This window comes from Balaenoptera acutorostrata, chromosome 21, assembly GCF_949987535.1.
Source record: "Balaenoptera acutorostrata chromosome 21, mBalAcu1.1, whole genome shotgun sequence".
Taxonomy (NCBI): domain Eukaryota; kingdom Metazoa; phylum Chordata; class Mammalia; order Artiodactyla; family Balaenopteridae; genus Balaenoptera; species Balaenoptera acutorostrata.
Genome location: NC_080084.1, coordinates 9,457,140 through 9,475,653, shown reverse-complemented (window position 1 = coordinate 9,475,653; position 18,514 = coordinate 9,457,140). Strand labels below are relative to the sequence as shown.

Here is an 18,514-nt window from a genome sequence, read left to right as displayed (position 1 = left end):
GCGGGAAGGTGACAGCGCACGCTGGTCCAGGACACGTGTCATCGGGGCAGGGTTGGAGCTGTACTACTCTCCATCTCCTGTTTTTCGGTGCTAGGTGCTACCTCTTTTCTAGGCTGTGTCCCCCCCAAACGTGTCCAGTGGCTCAGTCACCTTAGCTCTGCGGGCCCTCCCCTGCAAGCATCAAAGGGAAAGAGAGCCTGACGCCCCCGCTGACATCGACGTATTGATCCACGTGTGCCCCTGGTGTCCCTTTGTGTGAGCTGCCAGGGGAACACGGACGTGAGAAGCTCTCTTGGGGATTTCACTAAAATGTAGGATTTGCCCATGAGAAAAGGTAGCATAAAAGAGGTTGTATAGAGTTGGTAACCAGCGAGTGGTCCATGCAAGGGGAGGCTTCATGGAGGTGATGCTACAGCCGGGTCCTGAGAACGACTGGCTGGGGGGAGGCAGGGGCCCATGTTGCCAAGGGCAGGTGGTCTTGGGGAACCAGGCTGTACAAGGGCAAGACATCAAGTTCCCCGCTTTGGCCAGAGCAGGCAATTTGTGAGGGTAGGGGTGGCTTATAAATGACCAAAAAAGGGGGGCCAGATTTCTAAGGGCCTTGAATGCCGGGTAGAGGTCCCTGCTGAGAAGCAGCAGGTGTTTCTCATCACAGGGTACGCTGAGGGGTGGATGGCCTTTGACCAAGAGGGCATGGCTGACCTGGACCTCACCAGCTCTGGACTCAGCGCTTGTCAACCTGCCGTTTGGGGAACAGAAGGCCTTAGTGGCCAAGTCCCTTGCCTGGTTTTCTTCTATAGCTGAGTTGGAGTCTCGTCTCCTGGCAAAGACTGTGACGGCAGCTGGAATCCCTGTGCCTGGTGACAGTGTGCAGGAGGACCCGGCCGTGGGGACAGGTTGACTCCAGGCGTGCAGCACATCCTTTTCCCGTGGCTAGGGAGTAAGACGGTGGAGGAACCACCACCAGAGCAAAGGCAACAACTAAAGCCCCAACCAGGATCGAACTAGAGACTAGCCCCGTCTTCCCAATCCCTCAGCTTTCCCCTAGAAGCGTCTCCCTCTCTCCCCTTCTGACATCCAACCAGAGGCCTTGCTCACAAGTCTACATGATCACAAGTCCATTCCCCTTCTTGGTCCTACCTCTCAGGATCCAAGGGACAGGGTATAAATTTGGCCTCTCTGACAATAAGAAAATTCTTCACACGTTGTGAGCCTTTCCCACAGAACAGAAGTATCTCTTCCAGAAAACCCAGGTATTTCTTGAGCGTCATCCTGGCTGGGTGCCGTGGAGTGGCAAAGGTCTGTGAAACAGTCCTTGTCCTCGAGGAAGTTAAAATCTTGTTGGGGAGGTAAGGCCCCCGTGGTCCGATTTAACATCCACTGAGATAATCTAGGAAATTCAACATCCACTGAGGTATTCAAGGAAATCTCCATAGTTGGGCCTGCCCACCCTCGGGCATCACCCAAAGCTCTGTTTTTGCAGTTGGGGGACCCAGTGCCAACTGTGGGGCAGATGCCGCATGCTATGAACCAGGAAAATACAACTATTAAGCTACACTGTGTGTTTCCCAAGGAGCTTACAACCTGATCCAGAGGTGAGGGGTACTGTGAGTGGTAAAAGGACACCAGGAAATGTCATAAAGCAATATTTACATGATTGTCCAATGTGCGGAGGCTGTGTCGATGCCATGGGTTAAGGGAATCGGAGAACCTTCACGGAGGAGAACGGATTTTGTAGGACAGGTAGGGGTTTTTTTTAAAATAAATTTATTTTTTTAATTTTATTTATTTTATCTTTGGCTGCGTTGGGTCTTCGTTGCTGCGCGTGGGCTTTCTCTAGTTGCAGCGAGCGGGGGCTACTCTTCGTTGCCGTGCGTGGGCTTCTCATTGCGGTGGCTTCTCTTGTTGCGGAGCACGGGCTCTAGGTGCACAGGCTTCAGAAGTTGTGGCGTGTGGGCTCAGTAGTTGTGGCTCGCGGGCTCTAGAGCGCAGGCTCAGTAGCTGTGGCGCACGGCCTTAGTTGCTCCGCGGCATGTGGGATCTTCCCGGACCAGGGCTCGAACCCGTGTCCCCTGCATTGGCTGGCGGATTCTTAACAACTGAGCCACCAGGGAAGCCCGACAGGTACGGTTTTAATGTAGTGGGGGGGGGGCCTTCCTGGATCATGGATGGCCTGAGGTACAGGGGCCAGGAGAGCATGTTAGCTGGAGGAATGTCAAAGCTGTTGGGTTTTCCGAACGAGAATGAAGAGGCTACCCCAGGGTAGTGCAGATGGGAGGAGGTATAGCCTCTGACCACTTGGTGAGGTGGAGGAAATCATGGTCTGAGTGACCCAGAAAGGAATGCCAGTTTAGGGGTGGCACAGAGTAAGCAGTGAGAAGGCCAAAACAGAACCTTGGGGAGTGTTCCCAGCAAGCACACGCAGAGCGTAGGGGCCTGGTCAGATGGTTTTTCCAATCTGCACTGCTGTTGGCACAGCTGTGGGCATCCCTCCAACTCCCAGGTAGCCAGACTGAGGTTCCCTCGTAGGCCGTCTTTCTACTGGTACCCTCTAGTGTGATGGTCACCGCTAAAGGACTCAAAAAAAGGCCCAGGGACACAGGGCCAAGCACGAGGTCCCATGGTCTGAAACCAGTACTTCAGGAAGGGCGGGCTTCATCGACAGATCCAGCATGGGGTCTTTTCCAGCTAAGTCCACCCTCGTTCTGATTTAACGAGCCTTTGCTAAACCTCATGCACATGCAGCATGATGCCAGGCCTTGAGGCAATACAAGAGAATTTCAAGACAAACACCTGAGAAAGTATGAAATAATCCCAGGAGGCACGATTAAGTGCCAATGAGCGAGAGTGACAGGCCAGTGGGACAGGAGCAGGTGAAGAGTGCAGAGGACATGGCGACCGTAGAGGGGACCCAGTGAGCGTGGGTGTGTCTGGGATGGACATGGTGTGTGTAAGGGTGTCATGTGAGGCTGAAGTGTGTTGGGTAGCACCAGGTAAACTGAGGTAGCACAGGATTAGATTATTGAGGGGAAAAACTGGTTGAATGCCTTCTCTATGTCTGGAGATTTACTACAATCTTATTTATGGTCCCAATAACATAAGGTGGGTGTTTTTATTTCCATTTCACACATGTCCATGGCTAGTGTGTGTCAGAATTAAGATTCCAACTCTGTCCAGCTCCAAAACCCATGTTTTTGGTTTTTTTAAAAATAAATTTATTTATTTATGTTTTGACTGCATTGGGTCTTCCTTGCTGTGTGTGGGCTTTCTCTAGTTGTGGCGAGTGGGGGCTACTCTTCGTTGTGCACGGGCTTCTCATTGCGGTGGCTTCTCTTGTTGCAGAGCACGGGCTCTAGGTGCGCGGGCTTCAGTAGTTGTGGCATGAGGGCTCAGTAGTTGTGGCTCACTGGCTCTAGAGCGCAGGCTCAGTAGTTGTGGTGCACGGGCTTAGTTGCTCCGTGGCATGTGGGATCTTCCCAGACCACGGCTCGAACCCATGTCCCCTGCATTGGCAGGCAGATTCTTAACCACTGTGCCACCAGGGAAGCCCAAAACCCATGCCCTTTGTACCATATTGGTTGGAACTGAGGTCTGGGCTTTAGGAGATTGGTAGCATTTTCTCATTTGTGCAAAGGTTATTTATCGAGTGCCTACCGTGTGCCTATGTGCAGGCACTGTTTTAGGCACTGGAGAGCAAAGCAAAGCCCTGCTTTCCAGAGCCGACCTGGCGAGGCAACATGCCTTTAGCGATTGAGGCAAGTGTGATTCTTGCTTTGTGCATCCGGCTTTCATTGCTGAAATCACAAACCTGGCCTCCTCAAAATAAGCTTCAGGACTTAGCGCGTCCAGGCCTCCCTGACCCCCTCAGAGGACACGCGCCCCTTGCTTCAGGACAATGAATCCCATGTGGAAGAGCCAGCACCCCAGCGACAGGCAAGAGACGCCTCAGTTTCTGGAATTAAATAGAACAAAGCCTCTCTCCTCTCTGCAGCTGGTTAAAGGAGTGTGAGAAGGTAAGGAAACTGCAGATTAATTGGAGAAAAGTGTGGCTCTTAAAGATTAGGTTTTCTTGGGACTTCCCTGGTGGTCCAGTGGGCAAGACTCCACGCTCCCAGTGCAGGGGGCCCGGGTTGGATCCCTGGTCAGGGAACTAGATCCCACACGCATGCCGCAACTAAGGAGTGTGCCTGCCGCAACTAAGACCCGGTGCAGCCAAAATTTAAAAAAAAAAAAAAAAAAAGGTTTTCTTGAATGCACATATTCTGAAGAGTATGACTTGAATGTGTCCTTCAGGGAGAGTGGCAGAGAGGAGGCCCCATGACCAAAGTAGAGGTGCACCCCTCCTCCCCCGAACTGTTCAGAGGCCAGAGCACAGGGAGACAGTTTTAAAAGGAAGACTTTGAGCTGTCATTTTGTTCTGAAGAGGAATGAAGGTTTTTAGTTTCCAGTTACGATATTCAACTCAGTGCTGCCTCCTGCTGGAAGACTCCGTTAAAACAAGGAAGGGAGCATCCCTCTCAAAGTGACTCCATTCCATTCATTCCCTTAGGTGAAGAAAAGCGAAGGGTGGTGCCTGTGTTCAAACTTCTCCTAGTCCCTCCACCCCAACCTGGGAGAAGCAGGACTGCCCTCCAAAAGGACAGGCAGGACTTGGAAGTGTTAAAAGCTTCCGAGCCTCTGCAGGAGAGGTTCCGATTTGCATTGGAATCCTGGGTATAAGTGTACTTGTCACTCAGGCAATCCCCCAACGCCTGGGACAGTTTCTGCTTCTGAGCCCTCCGAGAATCACCAGAAGCCCACCCAGAGCTGTGTCTCCTGGCTCCCAAGCTGAGCCTCTAACAGACGAGGGACCTCTACAGCAAGCTAGAAAGCTCTGATGTCTGACAAGAGGGGCGTTGACACCCAAAACCCTGCAACCTGATGAACTTGCTACGCCTTTACTCAATTCACTGACCAGTTGTGCCAGTGGACCTGGTCTGATCTGGGGAGAGAGTAGCATGACTTTCTCTCTCCAAACCTGCGTAGATGGCAGCCTAGATTGGCCTTTTCCGGGCAAGGGGCCATCCCGCTGCCCAGGGGCAAAAGAGATCTTTGTGTGCGGGCACTTTGTAGAGTGTGTGTCCTGTGGTTCATCCCCTCCACCTGTTCAGCCCTAGGTATGGAAGCGCTCCAACTGCAGAGGACGTGATGGCAGCACCATTCTTCACTGTAGTCACGATTTAATTGGGGACTTCCTTGGTGGTTCAGTGGTTAAGACTCCACACTTCCACTGCAGGGGGCACGGGTTCGATCCCTGGTCGGGGAGGTAAGATCCCGGCAAACTGTGTGATGCAGCCAAAAAAAAAATTTTATTGGAAATACCACTCAACAGTGAGTGGATAGCCCCTCCGTTGACAGAATGTCCTATTTAGCACCTCCAAGCAGAACCTTCAGGCTCCTCTATGCCTCCGGGGGACTCCAGCTTCTTCTTCCTTGCTCCGGACTTACAGCTTCCTTCACGTTCCTGCAGGGTTGAGGATGGGCCATCGGCAACAGGAGGGAGAGCTGTTGATCCTGACCCGTGAGACAGCTGGCCTGCGTGTGTGACACTCACATATGGGTGCCACACACCGTGTATGTGACCAGAGGGGTATTTGGGTTCAGTGTGGAGGGGATAGCAGAGGACCCTGGCTCTTGGGCCTGCATCGTGAACACTTAAATCCTGGAGTAACTGTGTGAAAGTTGATGGTTCACTCAGAACCTTCCTTTTGTCGAGGAGGGGAAAGAAAGGAGGTCAAGATTTTTTCTCTTGAGACTTCCCTGGCGGTCCAGGGGTTAGGACTCGGCACTTCTACTGCAGGGGGCATGGGTTCGATCCCTTGTCTGGGAACTGAGATCCCACAAGCCGTGTGGGCCAAAAAAAAAAAAGGATTAAAAAAAGGGAATTACCTGGTGGTCCGGTGGTTAGGATTCTGCACTTTCACTGCTGTGGCCCTGGTTCGATCCCTGGTCGGGGAACTAAAATCCTACAAGCCGTGCCAAAAAAAGATTTCGTCTCTTCCTACACCTGAATGAGGCAAGCTCACTCTCAGGTGTCCCCTACTTTTTTTTTTTTTTTTTTTTTAAATTAAACCTTTCTTACAACACTTCTTAATTTTATTTATTTATTTATTTTTGCTGTGTTGGGTCTTCGTTTCTGTGCTAGGGCTTTCTCTAGTTGCGGCAAGTGGGGGCCACTCTTCATCGCGGTGCGCGGGCCTCTCACTATCGCGGCCTCTCTTGTTGCAGAGCACAGGCTCCAGACGCGCAGGCTCAGTAATTGTGGCTCACGGGCCCAGTTGCTCCGCGGCATGTGGGCTCTTCCCAGACCAGGGCTCGAACCCATGTCCCCTGCATTGGCAGGCAGATTCTCAACCGCTGTGCCACCAGGGAAGCCCCCAGGTGTCCCCTACTTTGAGTCTCCTCAGATAACTGCTGTCCTCTTGACCTTCCCCAGATGGTTGGGGGTTCCTTTACCACACAGCTTCCTTTACAGCCAGCTCCTCACTACAGTTCATCCCCTGCAATTCCAACAGAACAACCACCTACCACAGCCTGGTTAGGACTGATAGGACCAGAGCAAGGGAAAATTTACCCTCACTCTTTCCCTGCCCACCTTTCTGGCCTTCAACAGAAAGCTCTCCATGGGGACTCCCCAGAGAAACTCCCTAGGGCCTAACCCACGTATTCTCAACAGGCTCTATCACAAGCTCCCGGAAGAACGGGAGGAGGAGGGATGCATCTTGTTTGCATGCTGTGATTTAAATAAATATGGGGAGTTCCCTGGCGGTCCAGTGGTTAGGGCTCGGTGCCTTCACTGCCGAGGGCCCGGGTGTCCCTCAATCCACGCTGTGCGGCATAAATAAATAAATAATCTTCGTCCCAGTCCTAAGGCAGAGCTCCTAAGACCCTTGGAATTTCCTGTGATGAGAGTTAATACAAGTGTCTACTGGTAAGTTAACGAGGTGACTTTGTGAAATCTAAAGATGCCGGGCACAGGTCACCAGGGGAGCCCATCACATGATTAGAAGGTTGGAACTTTCGGTCCCACCCGTGACCTGAGAGGGGAGAGGGGCTGGAGACTGAACTCAATCACCAGTGGTCAGTGATTAATCAATCATGCCTATGTAATGAAGCCTCCATCAAAACCCAGAAGGAGAGGGTTCAGAGAGCTTCCTTGCTGGTGTGCATGTGGAGATGTGGAGAGAGGGGGGGTGCTGTGAGACAGCACGGAAGCGCTGCACCCTCTCCCCACACCTTGCCCTATGCATCCCTTCCATCTGGAAGTAAACTATTTCTCTGAGCTCCGTCAGCTGCTCTGGCAAATCAATGGAACCCGAGTGGGGTGCGGGGCGTGGGAACCTCTGATCTCTACCCAGTCGGTCAGAGGCACGGGTGACATCGTGGACTTGCTATTGGTGTCTGAAGTGAGGGAGAAGGGACAGTCTTGTAGGACTGAGACCCTAACCTGTGGGAGCTGATGCCATCTCCAGGTAGACAGTGTCAGAATTAAATTGTAGGTCACCCTGAGAACTGCTTGGTGGTATGGGGGAAACCCTCTCCCCACACACTGGAATTGGTACCAGCATCAGTAGGTCCATGCCCTCGTAGCGCTCAGGATGGGACCTGAGCTTCCAACACTGTCCCTCCTCATCACCCTGCCACATCAGCACTTCTCAGGTTTTTCTGGGCCACACCACACGGCCTGCGGGATCTTAGTTCCCCGACCAGGTGTCGAGCCTGCACCCCTTGCAGTGGAAGCGCAGAGTCTTAACCACTGGAGCACCAGGGAAGTCCCAGCGCTTCTCAACTTTAGAGGGCGTCAGAATGACCTGGAGGGCTTGGTAAGGCACAGGTTGCTGGGTGGCACCCCCTGAGTTTCTGATTCTAGGTCTTGCAGTGGAGCCTGAGAATTTTCATTTCATTTCTTATTTATTTATTTATATATTTATTTTTGGCTGTGTTGGGTCTTCGTTTCTGTGCGAGGGCTTTCTCTAGTTGCGGCAAGTGGGGGCCACTCTTCATCGCGGTGCGCGGGCCTCTCACTATCGCGGCCTCTCTCTCGTTGCGGAGCACAGGCTCCAGACGCGCAGGCTCAGTAGTTGTGGCTCACGGGCCTAATTGCTCCGCGGCATGTGGGCTCTTCCCAGACCAGGGCTCGAACCCGTGTCCCCTGCATTGGCAGGCAGATTCTCAACCACTGCGCCACCAGGGAAGCCCCCTACTTCCTTCTTGTCTTTCAACCTCCAGTCCATCATCTATTTGGGATTTATCCTAAACTTGGTGGGAAGCCATTGCAGGGTATAAACAGAGAAGTGGTGTTAGCAGAGATGCCTTTTTCAGACACCATACTGGCTATTGTAAGAGAATGGATAGGAGGGGGCAGGAGTAGATTTGGGGAGACTCATTAGGAGACTGGCTTTTGTGCACAGTGGTGGCCTTGGAGATGGAGTAAAGCAGGCAGGTTAGAGTCATATTTGGAAGGTTAGTGATGGCTTGGAGGTGAATAGGAGTTAGTGATGAATTGGATGTGGGGATTGTGGGTTAAGGATGTGTAATTGGGTAAATGGAGGTGCTACTTACTGAAATGGGAAAAATTTTCTCCCCACATATTGGCCTGATAAACACCTTCTCACCCTTTAGACCTTGAATCAGAGATTCTTTTTTTTTATTTTATTATATTTTATTTTATTTCATTTTTATTTGGGCTGCGATGCCAGCTTGCAGGATCTTAGTTCCCCAACCAGGGATTGAACCCAGGCCCCTGAACTGGAGGCACAGGGTCCTAACCACTGGACCACCGGGGAATTCCCAGCAGAGATTTTTTCTTTCTTTTCTTAATATGTTTTAATTAATTGATCAATTTATTTATTTATTTATTTTTGGTTGCGTTGGGTCTTCGTTGCCGCGCATGGGCTTTCTGTAGTTGCGGCGAGCAGGGACTACTCTTCGTTGCGGTGCACGGGCTTCTCACTGCAGTGGCTTCTCTTGTCGCGCAGCACGGGCTCTATGCGCGCGGGTTTCAGAAGTCTTGGCGCATGGGCTCAGTAGTGGTGGCTCGCGGGCTTAGTTGCTCCGCGGCATGTGGGATCTTCCCTGACCAGGGAGCAAACCCGTGTCCCCTGCATTGGCAGGCAGATTCTTTTTTTGTTTTTTGTTTTTAACATCTTTATTGGAGTATAATTGCTTTACAATGGTGTGTTAGTTTCTGCTGTATAACAAAGTGAATCAGCTATATGCATACGTATATCCCCATATCCCCTCCCTCTTGCGTCTCCCTCCCACCCTCCTGATCCCACCCCTCTAGGTGGTCGCAAGGCACTGAGCTGATCTCCCTGTGCTATGCAGCTGCTTCCCAGTAGCTAGCTATTTTACATTTGGTATTGTATATATGTCAATGCTACTCTCTTACTTCGTCCCAGCTTACCCTTCCCCCTCCCCATGTCCTCAAGTCCATTCTCTACGTCTGCGTCTTTATTCCTGCCCTGCCCCTAGGTTCATCAGAATCATTTTATTTTTTTAGATTCCATATATATGTGTTAGCATACGGTATTTGTTTTTCTCTTTCTGACTTACTTCACTCTGTATGACAGACTCTAGGTCTATCCACCTCACTACAAATAACTCAGTTTCGTTTCTTTTTATGGCTGAGTAATATTCCACTGTATATATGTGCCACATCTTCTTTATCTATTCGTCTGTCGATGGACATTTAGGTTGCTTCCATGTCCTGGCTGTTGTAAACAGTGCTGGCAGGCGGATTCTGAACCACTGCACCACCAGGGAAGCCCCCAGAGATTATTTCTTAAGGGAGACCCTCCTCAACCCCCATCAGTCTCTTCCCTGCTGACACAGACTCCCACAGCCTTACGTAACTGCTCCTTCGTAGCACCATACACAGTTTTAATTTCACACATATTTGTAAGTTCCCTTTCTATAACCCTCTGTTCTATTGAACCTTTCCCTCCTGCCTCATCATTTTATCTCTAGTGCCTAACAGTGCTTGGCATATCTTAGGGGCTCAGTAAGCGTCTGTTGAATAAATAATTGGAGACAGAGGACAAGGCTTAGGAGGGAAGATCAAGGCTTTGTTTTCTACATGTTGAGTAGAAGATGCCCTTAAGCCATCCGAGTGGGGATGTGTTTTGAGCAGTTGGTGTGAGGTTGGGATGCCTTTGGAGATGATCATGGCCAACATTTTAAACCATGGGAGTGAATAAATTTGTGAGGGAGGATGTGTGAAATTAGAAGGGAAGAGGGCCCACGACTAAGGAGCAACCTCAACATGTGAGGGGAGGAGGTGAAACCAGCAAAAGAGACTGAAAAGCAGGGGTAGAGAGGAAAACTGGGAGAGTGTGCGGTCGACGAACCCAGGGAGGAGAGAGACCAAGGAAGAGGGGAGGCTCAACCATGCCATGTGCTGCTAGCAAAACAAGATTGAGGACAGGTCAGTGTCTCGTAGATTGAGCAACTTCGAGGCAATTGGTGACTTTAATCAGCGCAGTTTTGGGAGAGTGGCAGAGGGGGAGGCCAGGCCGGAGTAGGCTGAGGAGTAAAAAGTTAGTACCTCTGAGAAGAGCATCCTTGGCAAGCTTTGTAGTCTTTAGAGGGGACCATGTTTGCTTAGAGTAAATAAATTATCTCTGGGACATGGGATTTTGATTTTCTTCGTTTTACTCCTGTTGCTCTACTTTCAAAATATTTTTAGAATGTGACCACTTCTCACCACCTCCCCTAATATCTCTCCATCCTGAGCCACCATCATCTCTGACATCGGTGACTGAAGAGCGTTCTAACTGATCTGCCTGTGTCTACCGTGGCCCCCACAGTCTGTTTTTCATACAGCAGTCACCGTGATCATAGGGGATGTGATCAGTCATGCCACTCCTCTCCTTAAAACCCTTCACTGGCTCCTATCGTGAAGAGCTAACCAAGCCCGCAGAGCGTCCTACAGGGCCATTCGGGGTCTGACCACTGTGTCCTATCTGCTTACTGCTCTCCATCCATTGTGTATCTGACTTCCATTACTCTCTTCTCCTTTCTGTGCCGCAACCACGGTGGCCTCCTTACTGTTCTTCTAACACACCAGACAAGCTCCTGCCCCAGGGTCTTTGCACTGGCCCTTTCCTCTCCTGTGCACTCTTCCACTAGATACCAACTTGGCTAACTCAAATCTCTGCTCAGATGTCATCTTCTCATTGAAGCTTATCTGGGCTTCTCTATTTAAAATTTTAACCTATGGGGATGAGGTGGGGGGGAAATGGGTGAAGGTGGTCAGAGGATACAAACTTCCAGTTACAAGACAAATACATTCTGGGATGTAATGTACAGCATGGCAACTATGGTTAACAATACTGTATTGTATCTTTTTTCTTTTTAAATTTTATTTATGCATTTATTTGTTTATTTTTGGCTGTGTCGGGTCTTCGTTGCTGCACGTGGGCTTTCTCTAGTTGCGGTGAGCGGGGGCTCCTCTTCGTTGCGGTGTGCAGGCTTCTCACTGTGGTGGCTTCTCTTGTTGCGGAGCACCGGCTCTAGGCGTGCGGGCTTCAGTAGTTGTGGCACGCGGGCTCTAGAGCGCAGGCTCAGTAGTTGTGGTGCACGGGGCTTAGTTGCTCCGCGGCATGTTGGATCTTCCCAGACCAGGGCTCGAACCCGTGTCCCCTGCATTGGCAGGTGGATTCTTAACCACTGCGCCACCAGGGAGGCCCTACGTCTCATTATTAACTCAATGTATTAACTCAAGCTTGGCTATAATTAGTGCAGTTGCTATTATCATTAATGAACTGGGGGAAGATGCGGTGGTTGTCTAAGTAGCCTGAACCGATTAGAGAGGAAGTCCCTGCGGAACAGGGGAGGGGGTGTGCCCACATCCAGAGCAGTCTAGCCGTTGGAGGTCCACGGCCCATTAAGTAGCCTGAGATTCTGGGCTCTGTGCAAATAGGTACAAAGATCATTTGTGATCTAGGCATGTTCTCTTCTTGGGCATCTGAACCAGGATTCCCTGAAAGATCCCCAGGTGTACTCAGTGGGTCAGGATGTGGATTGAGGTGAGCTACACAGAGGGAACCGAGTAAGGTCCACACTCCCGCAACCAGAGCCACCCACTGTCTTCTTCCAGTGCTGAGCCAAGCCACCTGGGTTTCCTCAGGCCACTGCCAACAGGTCTTCCTTGAGTGTCCGGTGTCTAAACTGCAGGGTCCCCCACCAAACCCCAGTATTGGGAGCCTGCACCACAGACCCCACCACGGAGAAGGACACTCGTGCTGATTCCATTTCAAAAACACTTATTTTCAGGAAATGTTTGTGCTCGCATGCAAGGAAACTTTGTGGGGTATCTGTGGCTGCCAAAGTGACATCTGGCAGGATTAATTGGATCACCAGAGCCAAACAATGAGGACTGGGAAGGCAGCAATAACTGTGAGGCCTGGGCCCATGTGGGGGCAAGATTTTGAGAATGACCACTTAGGTGACAAAATGGGATTCCCACGAACCGCAGCTCTGGTTAGTTTCTGGTCTGGAGCCAGATCCTCTCTCTGATGCAGACGTGGGAGGACGGAGCGGCAAGAGCTGCCCAGCTGCTCATCTGGGAACTCATCCTCCAAGGGACTCTGTCCCTCGTTCTCCTCCCGTACCTGGAGGCAGAAGTCAGCGGGCAGCACCTCTCACAGCACCCCCATGTACACCTGTTCAGACCACCTGCTCAGAGCTACTCTTTTGCCCAGCCCAGCATACCTGTTGCACCTGTCTGAAGACCCGCCGCACGTTTCCTCGAAGCACACCCCAGAGCTCTTCCTCATTCCAGCCACGCCTCAGCAACTCCTCTATCAGTACCGGGTATATGGACACGTCCTCCAGCCCCTGCGGGAACCTGTGTGGCCGCCAGCCAGCCAGCTATTGGGCCTCAGACCTGTTCCCTGGTCCTGAGTCAGAACCAAAGCCCTATGTGTCCAGCGTCCACTGAACCCCAGCCCTGGTCAGATATGGAAAATGGAGACTTGGAGAGAGTAAATGATTCACTCCTGCTCTTCATCCTTCAGAGGAAGGCCCCAAAAGCACCGTCTATTATTGGGTTTTGGGGAGCTGTACCTATTGCCAACAGGTGGGTCAAACCACTGGGGCTCTTCTGAAGTCCTCCCCAAGTTTGGACCCAGCTTCAGCTCCAAATCAGAGTTTTCAGAGAGCCCAGGGTGAGGCTCACCTGCCACAGTAGGCACGTTGGCTAACGGGTTGCACTGCAGCACCCGCACGGACAAGGGCACCATCACGATGCCACCGTTCTTCTTCTGCAGGGGCGGACCGGTGGACAGTCAGCTTGGCCCCCAGCACGCCACCTGCCTGTTCCCGCTCTCGGCCCCTGTGAGGAAGGTGTTGAGGTCAGAGTCGTCTCGCCTCTGGGTTTGTGTGAATGGAAGAGCCGCAGCCCTGGTCTGGGTGGTGTCTTGGCCCTGGGTTTCCGGGTTTGGAGGAGTATCTTACCACCTCGACCCCCACCTAGGGCTCAAGAGTTCAGGGGCTGTGGACCGTGGGTTTTGGGGGCAGAAGATATTTAACCTGGGGTTTGAGGAAATTGAGGGAGAAGAGGCTCAGGTTCAAGGGCTCCCGGTTTGAACCTCTTGCTTTAGGTTTGAGGGCCAGGGCAGTCTCTCACCGGAAGCTGCAGGATATCATCAGGAACATTCCGAGTGTTCTTGCAGACACCCCGGGCAGCTGAGTGGGAGAAGATGACAGGTGCCTGTGACACTTATAGGGCTCGCCGTGCCACAGCATCAAGACGTGGGACAAGTCCACCATCATGCCCAGGCGGTTCATTTCTGCCACCACCTTCTGCAGGGACAGGATGGGGAGAGGGCATCAGGGCTGCATTTACCTTGTGTGCATTTATCTGTAGGGAACAGGCGGGGCTGGACATTCATGGGGGGCAGGGTATGGAAACCGGGTCCTTACCTCGCCCAAGCCGGTCAGCCGACTGACATTGCTGTAGAAGGGGTGGATACCCTTTGCTGAGCTCTGTGCCCTGCAGGATGGCCAGGAGGCAGTCTGACTGGTGGCCATGACTTGGCTACAGGAGCCTAGAAAGAGGTTCTGTGGAACCGTCTACACCTGCAACTCCCTGGTGCGAGAGGAGGGACCCAAACTGGGCTGTGCCTGGCAGTAGGAGGGCCCTTCTGGGGATTCAGCCTTGTTCTGCAAACCTCCATTCCCCTCCCCACCCCAGCTTCAGGGCCGGATCCCAGGGGTAAACTTGCTTTGGGCCCCAGCGTGATCTTGGGCAGATCCCTGCCTCACTGGGCCCTTACCATCTGCACTGCGCTCACCAGGGCGTGTTGCAGGTGTGGGTGAGTGTCACGTAGCGCACACCCAGCGCACAGAAGGTCCGCAAGATGGAGAGGCTACTGTCCAGTGAGTGGCCGCCCTCCACACCAATGAGGCAAGCCAACTTCCGGGTATTGTTGAGAGCTGGGGGCAGGTAGGTCAGATGATCATTTTCAGAGGCAGGGGTAGCTTACTGAAGTCCCTAGCACCTACCACCACCAGTCTGTTTACCTTTTTGTTTTTGGCCGTGCCGCGCAGCATGAGGGCTCTTAGTTCCCCCACCGGGGCTCAAACCCGAGCCCCCTGCAGTGGAAGCGTGGAGTCTTAACCTCTGGACTCCCAGGGAAGTCCCCCGTCTACCTGTAACTGAGGTCACAAGCTCCAGCTCAGAATAGGAGGCACACGTGAGGCGGATGAGGTCAATTTGCTGCAGGGTGAGGCGCACAGCATCCCGTTCGTGGGTCTGGCATGGGACGTAGGCTGAGCAGAACTGAGGGAAGGCCAGGGCTTGGTTTGGGCTTTGGAACTCCTTGGGCTTCTCATAGCCTCCTCAGCTGGCACAGCACCCACTGTGCCCAGAAGTCACATGGAATGCGTTGCTGTTTCTGTGGTACTTGGATGCCCGTCAGGTTGGCTCACTGTGACCCCTGTAGCCCCCAGCATCCATGGCATGGCGCTTTCTAGGTCACTATGGTAACTTAGTTCCAATGTGACTAAGCTGTGGTCTCTGAGGCCCCCAAACTGCCCCACATTCCCCAGCAGCCATGGTGGCAGCTTGTGTGTCCCTTTGGTACCTGGGCACCCACGAGACCGTCTTTCAGCCTGTCCAAGCTGGTCTGGCCATGGCTAAAATTGCACAGATTAACATCCTGGAGCCCATTGTGGTAAAACTGCCTCAGGACCAGGGGCATGTCGTTGTGGCCGGAGGGAGGTCAAGGCAAATGGGTGGGCTCCTTAGGTCTTGGGATCAGGCAGGACACATCGCCTGGCCTGGGCCAGACGGGGGGTCCCCCACCTCCCACTGTCACACAGACTATACTAGGAGCAGCTGAGGCCTGGGCTGAGGGCTTCCCACCAGGGAGGGGATGACAGAGAAGGGGAAGGGCATCCATAGGTGATGGAGAGGACATCCAGGGGTGGTGTGAGGGAGCCTCCCCACTAGCTCTGCATGCTCCGGACCTCCTCCCCTGCCCAGGGCCAGGCTAGGCCCCCACCGGCCCCCACCAGCCCGCACACACTGCAGCCCCCCGTCCACAAGCGGGAAGTCCCGCCTCGGGGCCCGCGTGCGCTCCCGCGGACTTGGGGTGCTGGAGGTGCCCGGCCGTGGTCTGGACGCGGGTTCCCGGCCGCAGCAGCAGACGCAGCAGCAGCAGCAGCAGACGCAGCAGACGCCGCTGGCGGAGTGCGCGGGGACCTTCGAGGCCCCCGGGCCGCAAGCTGCGCAGGGCCAGGCAGGGGGGCAGAGGCGGGTCTGAGAGGGGCGGGCGATGGGGTTGTGCCCGTCGACACAGGCCACCCAGCGGCGCGGCCTCGCGAGGGGGGCGGGGTGAGGGAGGGGATACAGAGTCACAGGGCCCTGCGAGCCGTGTGCGGAGAGCCGCGATCCGCGAAGCCCGGCAGCCCCGGGGCGGCACTGCCTTCCCGCCCCCTGCGCAGAGGCAGCTCCTGCGGGCTAAGCTGGCCTCTGCTGAGAGCCCACTCGCCTCCCGTCGCGGGTTCCCTCCGACCCTGCGCCTCTTCCCACTCCCGCTGCTCCGAGGGGGCGCCCTAGGTTGCTCTCCCCCGCCTCTCACCTTCCTGGCCAAGCTGGGCCGCTTCTCTCAGAGGGCCACCTTCAGCCCGAGGCCTCCCGGGAGCACACCTCGTCCCCCATCTGCCTGCAGCCGACCCCGCGCACTCCGAGCGCTGCGTGCGAGCGTCTCTGCGGCCACAGGTGCTCTGGGCTCCCGGTGTCCCGGTACGGGGCCCTGTGGGCTGGTGTGGGGGAAGAGAGAGTTTCTGGAAATGGGGGGTAACCTTGTGAGCTCTGGATTCAGCAAGGGGCCCCCTGCCCCCGACCTTCTCTCTCCACCTACTTGACTCCCCAACCTGCATGACCATTCTCTGGGGACTTCAACCAGCACCCGGGAACTCTCAGGAACCCCCCCCCCCCAACTTCTGTCAGCCAGCATGGGCATGGCTGTTAAAGCCAGCGCAGACTCCCAGCAGCTGGCAGGGACGGCTGAGGACCCTCCTGCCCTTGCCTTTGTGGGGTCCCAGTCCAATCCCCACTCAACCTGACTCTATCCTCATTTCACCCCACTCTTGGTTTCTGTATTTGGAAAAAAACCCACTTTTCCATGAGCTCATTCTTTAGACATGCGCCTTCCTCATCACTTCAGGGGAGCTCCTGTACACAGCCCTACTTCTTTTTTTTAGGAGTATTTTATCATTTATTTATTTATTTTTAAAATTTTTATTGGAGTATAGTTGAGTTACAATGTTGTGTTACTTTCTGCTGTACAGCAAAGTGAGTCAGTTGTACCTATACAAATATCCACTTTTTTTTTTTTTCAAATATCCACTTTTTTAAGGTTCTTTTCCCATATAGGTCATTACAGAGTATTGAGTAGAGTTCCCTGTGCTATACAGTAGGTCCTTATTAGTTATCTATTTTACATATAGTAGTGTGTATTTGTCAATCCCTTCTTCAGGACCAAATTCCACGCTGGTCCCCCTAGGGGTGGCCCTGGAGGCTAGTGATTTGCAGGGAACATTGTTGACTTGGTTTTTAAGTTCTGAGTTTAACCCCATTTTGACCTTGTCTTTAAGAGAATATTCCCTTGGAATGACTGTTACAGTAAATGTCCTGATTCTGTACTTCATTCCCAAATGAAACTGGGTCAAGTGTCGTACTGAAGATCTCCTTTTATATGAGCAGGAAGGAGTGGCTCATCAGATGGGAATAAGCTCTATGGAGGTACTGACCTCTGAGAAGGGTCTCTTTATGCTAGGCTGCAGAATCATGATGGGAATGATGAAGTGGGTCTACATGGGCCTGGTTAAACATGGCTGGGAAACATCTTTTTCTAGAGATCGACATCACACTTTCATAGTAGAGTGAAAGAAAGATTTGGAGAAATAAGACTGTATTTCAAATAGCAATAGTGGCCCTTCCTGCCTGGGTGAACCTGGACGATTTACAGAATATCACTCCACCTCAATTTTTTTCACCTTAACATGGTGTATTAGTTTCTGCGGGCTGCTGTAACAAAGTACCCAAAAGTAGGTGGTTTAAGACAACAGAATTTATTGTCTCACGGTTCTGGAGGCTGGAAGTCTGAAATCAAGGTGTGTCAGGGCGATGCTCCCTCCGAAGGCTCTAGGGAAAATCCTTCCTCGCCTCTCCCAGCTTCTGGAGGTTGCTAGCTGTCCTTGGGGTTCCTTGTCTTGTAGCTGCTTCACTCCAGTCACATGGCCTGTGGGTCTTCACATCATCTTCCCTCTGTGTGTATCAGTTTCTGTGACCAAACTTCTTTCTACAAGGACACCAATCATATTGGATTAAGGCCCATCTTAATGACCTCATTTTAACTTGATGACCTCTGCAAAGACCCTGTTTCCAAATCAGCTCACATTCTGAGGTCCTGGGGGTTAGAACATCAACATCTCTTTTTGAGGGGACACGATTCAGCCCATAATATATGGGAATAATATTTACCCTATAGGCAACCATCTAGCACGGATGTGAACCCCATAAAGGAGAGAGATTATATGATGATGATCACAGGAAGGGTGATTTAAAGTGATTAAATCTTCAAAGTCATTCACTTCTTCACTCATTATTTCCACAGACACTTACTGAAAGCTGTGTGCCAGGCGCCAGGGACCAACCTTTTTTTTTTGGTTCCCACCTGGCTCCTGCCTTGGTCCCAGTTTCCCCCAGTCCCTGGCATTGGCTCCCTCCCCGCTGTGTAATCTCCTTCCTGCCTGGGTGGCCCAAGGGCTGGACCAGGCCTCCGGCTACAGACCCTCGGCTCTGCCACCAGCACCAAGGCTGCCTTGCTTCCCCAGCCCTGTTCTTCCTGCTCTGTCTTCCTAACCTCCCAGGCTCGAAGCCCTGACTTCATTCTCCCCACCAGGGCCTTGCTTCTGCATGTTATCCCTGCCAAGGGGGGGATTTGACAGGAACTGATGAAGC

The 18,514-nt window shown here is 52.6% G+C and overlaps 1 pseudogene; it reads right to left on the bottom strand.

The window, feature by feature from the left end:
• Window positions 1–12,395: 12,395 nt before the first annotated feature.
• LOC130706168 (dipeptidase 2-like) lies at window positions 12,396–16,434 on the bottom strand (annotated as a pseudogene).
• Between the last annotated feature and the right edge of the window lie 2,080 nt (window positions 16,435–18,514).